Below are 9,029 nucleotides of genomic sequence, written 5' to 3'. Positions count from 1 at the left end.
GGGTTTTATAACAATTGGGATAATTATGTTTTGGATAATATCTAATAAGTCATTGCAGTGGAAGGCAAGGTAATTTTTCCTGCCGGCTGCCTTCAAAAATCCTCTGTCAGAGACAGTGAGAAAGATCTGTCCTGAGTCACATAAAGCATCTCCCACAATGTCGTGGTTTGGGCTGGTGACATAAAAGAACAGGAGACACAACACTTCTGTTGTCTCTTAATTTTGAGGCACAACTAATTCTAGTGCTTGGAAATTTTGGAGGACTAGTGCCACAAACGAAACAAATAATTTCATTTCGACATCTTTGCATCAGAAAAAGAGTCAGGTCCAGATACAGCGGCCAGCCTAATGAGTGATTAATAGCTGAAGTGAGCCGCTGGTACTTTATTTCCTATCTTCTGCTCTGCCTCCTCTTTAACACTCAGGTAACTGTCAGAAAGGGACCCAGCTATTACAGATGACAAGGGGTAAATGCCTTCATGTTGTCCTCCAAAGGTTAAGGTTTACCAACCTCAGTTGGAAGCCACAATCTCCAATAACCATTAATCCACTAAACTCCAGTACGAGTGAACATATTTATGGCTGCAGTCACTAAAGGGTGAAATAAAGATTAGTTTTTAGTTAGGAACGCAAAGCTTTTTAGATCAATACAGACCCACTGCTGAAATCAATCTAAAGTTTGGAATTTTTAAGTAAAGATTTACTGGGCTTCCTTGTACAGTTAATTTTCCAAAGGGGGAATAGTCTCAGCAATGTTACATAGTAATCAAATTGAGTAAACACTAGTCAGTTCGTAAACTGACCTCAGTTATGCGCATAGCAAATGAGTGTACAGCAATAAAAACACCCATAATGTGGATAGTAAATTTGCCAATAAACAGGTAAAGCCAAAATGCACATATAGACTAACATGATAAAATATTAGTAGCTACATTTGCCTATTTGAAAACATAAATAATCAATAGACATTAATAATGAAGTTGTTCGTGCGTTTCGTTATTACTGTGCATATTAAGTGTTTCAATTATTTCTACTTAGTTTGATAGATAAATGTATATGCACATTTTATGCCTTGAAAAGAACATAGGATTACTCTTCAAAACAAAAGCTACTATTTAGATGAAAGAACAAGTGGACTGGAAATACACAGCTTGTTATATCCCTCTGCTGTTCATGTTTGATGCATGTATACAATTTATTATGCAATTTCTTGAGATTTGACAAAGTAATTGTCTGGCAAACCATAGCTTTAATGATGGTTTTTCTGCTTCATACAAAAGGTCTGAAGGTAGTGTAGGAAAATGACTTAATAGATCAGTGTCTATAAATGCTGTTAATACGTAGTATATATATATGTGCAATGGAAACCCAAGTTATTTTCTGAGTTACCGCACAATATGTTGTGAGATTCCATGTGGTAAATTCATTTTTTGTCATCAGAGCTACTGCATGAAATCTTATATGTTGAGGTGTAACTTCCAAAATAACTCGGGTCACTGCCCTCGCTTTAGTCTTGGTGTCTGTCACTGGGAGTTCTTGATGGTGGACCAAGGGCTGTGAAGAAGCCTGGGTGTTATAATAGTGCCATGATAGCTTAAAAAAGCCAGAATTTCCATTGTTAATCCCGTTCTAAAGGGCTTGTCGCTTGGCAGTTAAAATCCATTCAGGTCTGAAACCAAAATCAGAGTGCAATATATAAATTTCTTTTTAATCACATTAGTTTTAAATCATTGTGGCTATTCTTGAGATAAGGAGCACAGAAATCCTAAAGTTTTATTATTTTGAACACTTTTGCAGTCTTTTGTAACTAAAATATGTCTAATTTTAAAAAATGAAATTTCTCAGCAGAGGGATGTTCTTCATTTTGCCTGTCTCTCTGTTTTATCATCAGTAAAAGACTATTGGCCAGATTCATGGCTTGTGTGAGCGAGCGCTGGGTCCACTAGGACTGTCCCTTTACATCAGCAATGAACCTTTGTCTGCTCATGAGCTGTACTCAAATGAAGTTAAAATGGAAACCTTTTTCATTCTTCTCCGGTGTCATTTCTCAGCCCTAGGATATTTGGGCTGTTTATTTATACGTTGGTGTAAACGAATATGAGGCATTGAGCAGACAGGAAGATGTTATCTTGTGAGCAGTAGGGACCTGAAAATCATCCAGGCAACTTGAGCCAAAGAGAAAAAAAAAAAATAGGCATGAAGTTTTAGTGACTGGACTCCCGACATCAAATATCGCTTTATTCTATTTCACCTTCATTTTTTAGAATTAATGATACCTACCTTCAAACCTGCTTTTTTGCCACCCATATATGGCTCATGAATGAGTTTGTTGATAACAGGGAAGACTAAAGTCTCCTCTTAATCCTTTGATACAACAGAAATAGAGCTACTATTGGTTTCCTCACATTCCCCATTTGGCACCATAGAAATATTCAAAAAGGAGAGGGGAGGAATGATTTCCAGCTGTGAATAGTTGGCATATCCTTCACACCAAAGCAGACCACAGATGATCAGCTCATATTCCAGGGCAATGTCACTCAGAGCCAAATACAAGGATGGTTTTATTATGTGAACTAGATACTGGCCTGAAACAGCTGGCTGGTGATAGAGAGGACCTTTCCAGCTGTTCAGTGATGACTTCTCTTTGGTTTCTACTGCCCAGGCCAGATTCAAACCAGGAAGCTGGACAACTGTCCGCTTTGCTGAGGAGCAGAGAAACCCTTCAGCAAAGGAAAGGGATTCTTTTCCTGCTCCCATTTTCCCTCCATTCAGAGTATCTGCTACCAAAGTTATTTCTTCCCTGATGAAAAAGTGTATTTTTGCAATGCTACACCAACCTCAGGTTACTATTTTGTAGTTGGGCTTAGTGGAGACAAGACAGAGGTCCTTGTTTACCTGGCTAGCTTGTTGGGTTAAGTCAGAGTCACTCCTAGAGTTCACCAAAATCACCCTTGCCAACTAGTGAGGATCAACATCAGTTACGGGAATAATACTTGACCTTCACTGGCTACATAAAGTTAAAGATTACCTGGTTTTAATCTCATGAAGCCCTGTTTCCATGTTTTGTGTTTGCTTTTTTTCTCTCAGCAAAGTAGCTACCTCGAGTTAGCAGGTTCTGACTTTAAAAATACAGTTTGGAATATGGGGGAGAAGCAGCACATTGACTTTCTCACAATGGTGAATAGGTCTGGTTACTGAGAAAGCAATGATACATGATCTCCCTAGAGAAATCACCTTTTTCCCCTCTGCAGCAGAACAAGACTGTACTATTTAAAAACAGCCCTACTATTTAAGCAGCCAGGTCAGAAGGTGCTCTGTGTTATCTTAGAAAGATGGAGTAAAGCAAGGCGAGACCATAAACCTTAACTTGCATTTCCTTTGCTTTTTTATACTTATGTTTAACTTATGCCCCCAAAATTATGTTAATGAATATCTTGGTAGTCAAAGTTAACACCACATTTTATATTAAATCATTATTTCCTCATGAGGGAGTTGACATCCAGCGAGTCCTCTCTGCTACATCCAAAGAGAGGAGAAAATCTTGGGGCATTTGAAATGGAGCACTGCAGGGAAGATTTCTGTCCCCAGAGCACTTAGATGTGATGGAGAACAAAAGTCTTTGTCAGCAGACTTTGCTTGAAAGGGAATTTAAAAAGTTTTCGCAACTCTTCTCTCCCTTAAAAACTGTTAGTGCTCCCTTGGGACTTGTGAGAGCCATGTTAAACCTATGGATTATATATTAATTCAGTATAAAAATGTACTGTAAATCCAGCCACTGCAACCCTGCTAGTTGCTCTGAAGCTTGCCCTTATCCCCGTGTGTCTCAAAATGCTGCCTCAACAAACCAAGCGACTGGGATGGAGTACTCTCCCACTTGGGGGTGGCTCCATACAAAACTCGACCGTGACTTTAGAGCAATCAAGGTGTCACTTGCCACCAACGTATCCTCCTCCTACTTTTGCAATGAGTCCTGTGTGCACCAGGCTGGGAAAATTCAGCCAAACTAAATGGCAAATGCAGACACATGTCCCACATCAAGAAAGCATTCTCTTTGAAGAGAGCACTTAAGAGTATGCTTAAATGCTTTCCTGAACAGAAATGGACTTAAGCACAAGAGAGCATCCCTTAATTGGGAGTACAGTGCAGACACAATCACTAAAACTTGTATTATGTGCCTGAAAATCGAGTCCCAGAGTGTAAGCTTTTCCGAGTGATGGTTAGAGGGTTCCTAGTTGTAGCATGGTTCTGTACAGAAGGATTTGCTTAATCCACCTTGCTTTTAGATTGCAATTTCCCCAAGCTTAGCTGCTTCTTTTAACAGTTGTGAGTTCTGCCTCCCCCAAGTTATTTTAATAACTCTTTCAGAGGCAATACCTTATATTCTGATTTTTCAGAAGCTACTGGTTTTTTACAAACTTTATTCATATCATCTTGACTGCATAGCATTGCATCGAATGACTTTTTTATTTTTTATGTAGTTTACCCTGTTGCGTTTTGGGGGACTGTGAGTGGAAGAAGAACAGTTTGTCTTTCAGTGCTCTCAGGATCATTCACGTAGGCTCCCAGTCCATCTCCACCAAAGCTTTGGGTAAACAGGGGAAAAGTCTAAATACTTAATGGTATTATGACTCTTTTGTTACAGGAAAAATTCTGTATACATTCAGGCATAGAAACAATCCTTGACGGTGTGTCTGTGTGTATAAATAAAACCAGTCAGTATTCCTGGAGGAATCTCAAAGCACGAGGCAAGCATGGATTAACCAGGACACGGGATGCCTGTGACACCTCTGGGGCCAGTTGTGCCAGTCCCTAGAGCCACACGGTTGTGGCAGCCACTGGCGTAGCAAGCGTGATAGTAAACATCCAGAAGTCCCCAGCTGGGGGTGGAGCTGGGCAGATGTGCTCAGCAGGGCCGATGGACCACAAGCTGGGAGAGCCTTGGACTGCACTAATGAAAACCCTTTTCAGCATTTGTTAACTGAAGCACAGAGATATGAAAGGATGTACCTGGGTCAAGGTTGTTACATCTATATTATTAGACTCATGATAACTTTTTATTTCAGATCTCTCTCCCTCCCAGCTTCTTGCAATGCCTCACATCTCTTCTGTTTGCAGGCAAAAAGCCTCCTCAGGGAACAAGGCACCTGCGAGCTTTGGATGGTTCCCAGATCCTAATCCCAAAGTGTGCAAGCCAGGGTAGGTACAATCACTGTGTGCCAGTGGTGGGAATCCACATGTCCAGACTCGTGGGTCCTGGCTCTAACAACCACCACCGCAACCTCCTGAGATCCTCCACTCCTGCCCTACTCCTAGTCTGACACTACCTGGCAATGGATGAAGGGAGTAGTTCCTCTGTGCTCCAGGATCAGGGCAGCTGTGATGTCAGGTCTACCTTCAGAAGCACGAGATTACAAACTTCCACATCAGAAACGTCAGGGTGGATTATTCAGTGATGTTTGGCATGAGCAGCTGTTGGTAACAGCCAATCCTGCTCTTGCTCATCTATTTGTATAGTACTTGTACTACAAAAGGGACCTGTGTGCTCAGATCCGTCCAAACAACTAGCATGGCATGGTGCCCAACAAAAACGATCCAGTTTACCCAAAGTCTTTACCACTCTGGAAGCCCCCCAGGAGAACTTTCTTTTCTTACGGTGTGAGATCCCATCCACGTACAGGTGGTTCCGGTGGGTGCTGTCATCTCTGTTTTACCTTTTGAAATGCAGCAGTGGCAGAAAAGCAGACTGTTGAGAGAGTTCAGCAGGGCCGACGACACGCACAAAGGCAACTTCTGTGCCCCAAACAGGGGAGCCTGATGAAGTCCTGTTTCTGACAGCAGTCTCAATGACAAAGGGGCAGCTGTTCAGAATTGACACTTATTTTTGTTCTTAAAAATTAAGATACCGTGCATATAACTTGATTTCTGAGCTGCGCCAGGACATCAGTCTATATTGCAACAACAAAATCTGCAAAAAATCCCCCACAAAACATCAGCTGTGCAGAGATGTTTCATATTACAAGCACAGATAATAAAGAGGTTCTAGATTTCTCTTTTTTATGGAATTACTCTTAGTGAAAAGTATTTATTGAGTTTGTTCCTTGGGATTTTAATGATAATGCCTTATACTTTCTTGATGAAGGCCCCCTCTGCATGAGGACCTCTTTCTTTAATTGCAAGATGTGATTCAGTTCCTTTTGCAGTATTGACCTCCCTACTGCATGCCTCTGCATTGAGGCTTTGGTTGAGGAGTCTGCATGGAAGGAAAGAGATGAGCTAAGGGAAGACAAGCAAGAGCACAATATCTACTAACCTCTGGCTTTGAAAGGATAAAAGCATGGGGCACTGCCTGCTGTTCTTTGGAAATCCTGCTTAGGGATAGAGCCCTACAGCTACAATAGGGAAGGCTCAGGAGTTAGTTTGTGTTCGGTGCCTTGGGAGACCTTGGGACATGAAGTCCCAGCTTAAACCCAGTGGCAAGTACATCTAGTTTTGCTCCACAGAAAAAAAATCCACCACCCACCAATTTTACGTGGTGCAGGTCAGAGAGTACTTGTAGAAGAAAGAAAACACGGTATTTTCTGCTGACAGCTGCTGCCTAGAAGAGAGGAACTTTAATTTTCTACTTTCAGATATTATGTTTAAAATTTTGAAAAGCACCCAGATGAGTTAGAAACTTTGAAGTCTCCCTTCAGAAGTGCTCAAGCCCATATAGAAAATACCGTAACCAAGACTTCTGGAAATATTTATCCCATGTAATTCATATATATAAGATTGAACTTTATTTTAACTTCAGTTAGCTTAGCAAAGCTAAATAAAAATTAAACAGGACGTTCCACTAATAAGCAACACATACCAGTACGCTAGTCCCAGAAACTTGCTACACACTGGCACAGACGTATTTTGGCAGCTTACAATGGTATAAGAGTGTGTGACACATCAGTCAGTGAAAACTGATACAAAACCCCGTGGGGATTATTTACAGCCATTACAGCAGTAAAGTTCAGCAGCACAAGCATGATATAAAAATTGTTCTTCCCATCTACTACAGTTGGGAGACAACTCGCATCACTGAAGACACCAGTAACTATCAAAATAGTGGCATCTTGTAACTCACGTTTCTCTTCACATGAACAGGGTCAAAATCTGGGATGGCCAACAGGGTACAGCTGAGAGGAAAGGGAGGCACAACAGGAGCAAAACAAAGAAACTGGGTTTAGAAGCAGCATATGATGGTGTCATTCTTTTGGGAAGAACACCATGCCCTAAAACACCAGCTACCTAATCTCCCTTGGTAATTTCCTCCAGGAAAAATTGACGCCCAAGGGAGAAGGAAGGGAGCTATCTGGTGAGGAAAACCAGAAAGGTGTGGCGTAATTTCTTTTCTAAGGTCACCAGAAAAAAAAATAAAAGCAAAAACTGCCTTGATGCCCTTCGATCCCAGTCCTTTGCATTCCTGAGCAATCCCACTCCATCTCTGTAAATGCACTGGCATCCTTGGCCAAGTCAAAGGGAAAGACCATGAGATCTGGCATTCAAAGTCCTACTCCTGGTGTGTATTTTAATGAACATGACTCTGAGTATTATCTGGGAAAGGGGTTGGGGCTCATGGACTTCACACCAGGTAGAACTTTTATAAATGCTCACTCCAGTTTCCTTTAACGCGCATTTCATTCAAGGGCATACACTCCACCTTTCTTTTTTTTTGACAATTGGAGGTTTGACAACAGAAGAACAGAGCTATAAATGTGAGGGTGTAATACATCATGGGATAAAGTGTGGAGAACATGTCCTCTACCGATATGCCCCTTGGTGGAAAGAAAAAGCCCAAAAATGCCTACAACGCGAATACCCTCTTCTTCTTACAACTGAAAAGGAGCAAAAACCGAAACAAAGCCCCAACCCATGGGTTGTGCTGTGCATGTTTCTAGGGTATCAGCTCTGGCAGAAAGTTGAAAGGTTACATTTGTGAAATAGCAGCTGCTTTCCTGCCATTTGATTCAGGCTTCTGCATTGCAAAGTCTCGAAACTGAAAGACAAATCTGACAATATGCTAATCTTCCAATAAAAAAAAAAAATGTGACTTCTGAACCCTTATCTGTTGAAGAGCTGACAGTGAAGTTCAGAGACGGTTGTCTAACCAGACAAAACGATAGAGAAAATATGCCTTCAAACAAGATCATAAATCTTGAACAGTGCAGGGGAACAAATGTAAAGGGAACGTTTTACCACTAACACCATTTAGTGGCCTCACTTTCTTTCTCTCCCCTCCACCCCTCCAGCCTCGTCATACTTGCAAGGAAGGAGGATGTATCCTGTCAAAGCAATAATATAAATACAAGGGGGGTGGGGGACAATATATCGGGTACTGAAATTAGACATTATTTCCATCACATCCAGGGTGCGGGGGGAAAACAGAGACACAAAACAAATACTGTGCAACCTGAATACAACAGACTTAGCCCCCCCCCCCCCCGACAACACAAAACACACAACCCCCAGGAACACATTACACACACACACGTGTGTGCACACCCACCAGGGTGACACACACACACACACACCCAGGAGCACACACACGCGTGTGCACATCCCAAGCACACACACACGCACACACACACCCCCAGGAGCACACACACACACGTGTGCACATCCCAATCACACGCAGACATACGTGTGCACACCCCCAGCAACACACACACACACACACGCACAAAAAGTTTGCATATTGCACAGGGCGCTTGAAGATCATAAATCTATGCATGAGAAAGATGTAGTGGAAATTTTGGGGGGGATTAGAGTTTATTTTTGTCATCTCTGTGAGACAGCTACTCATTCATCCAGATCACAGCTAAGAAAAAAGCTGGTCACAGAAATTAGCAGTTTCAGCTCAGCAGCAAAGTCGCCAGCCTGTGAAGGCAGAGAGAAATTGACTAATTAGCAATGCGCACTAAAACTTGACGGTTCTTTATAGAGAGAGAGAAGAGAGAGGGAGAGCGAGAGGGAGGGAGGCAGAGAGGAAGGGGGGGGGG

This window comes from Calidris pugnax, unplaced genomic scaffold (assembly GCF_001431845.1).
Source record: "Calidris pugnax isolate Ruff unplaced genomic scaffold, ASM143184v1 scaffold51, whole genome shotgun sequence".
NCBI classification, from domain to species: domain Eukaryota; kingdom Metazoa; phylum Chordata; class Aves; order Charadriiformes; family Scolopacidae; genus Calidris; species Calidris pugnax.
The sequence above is the reverse complement of the archived record's forward strand: the minus strand, read 5'-3'. Positions refer to the sequence as shown.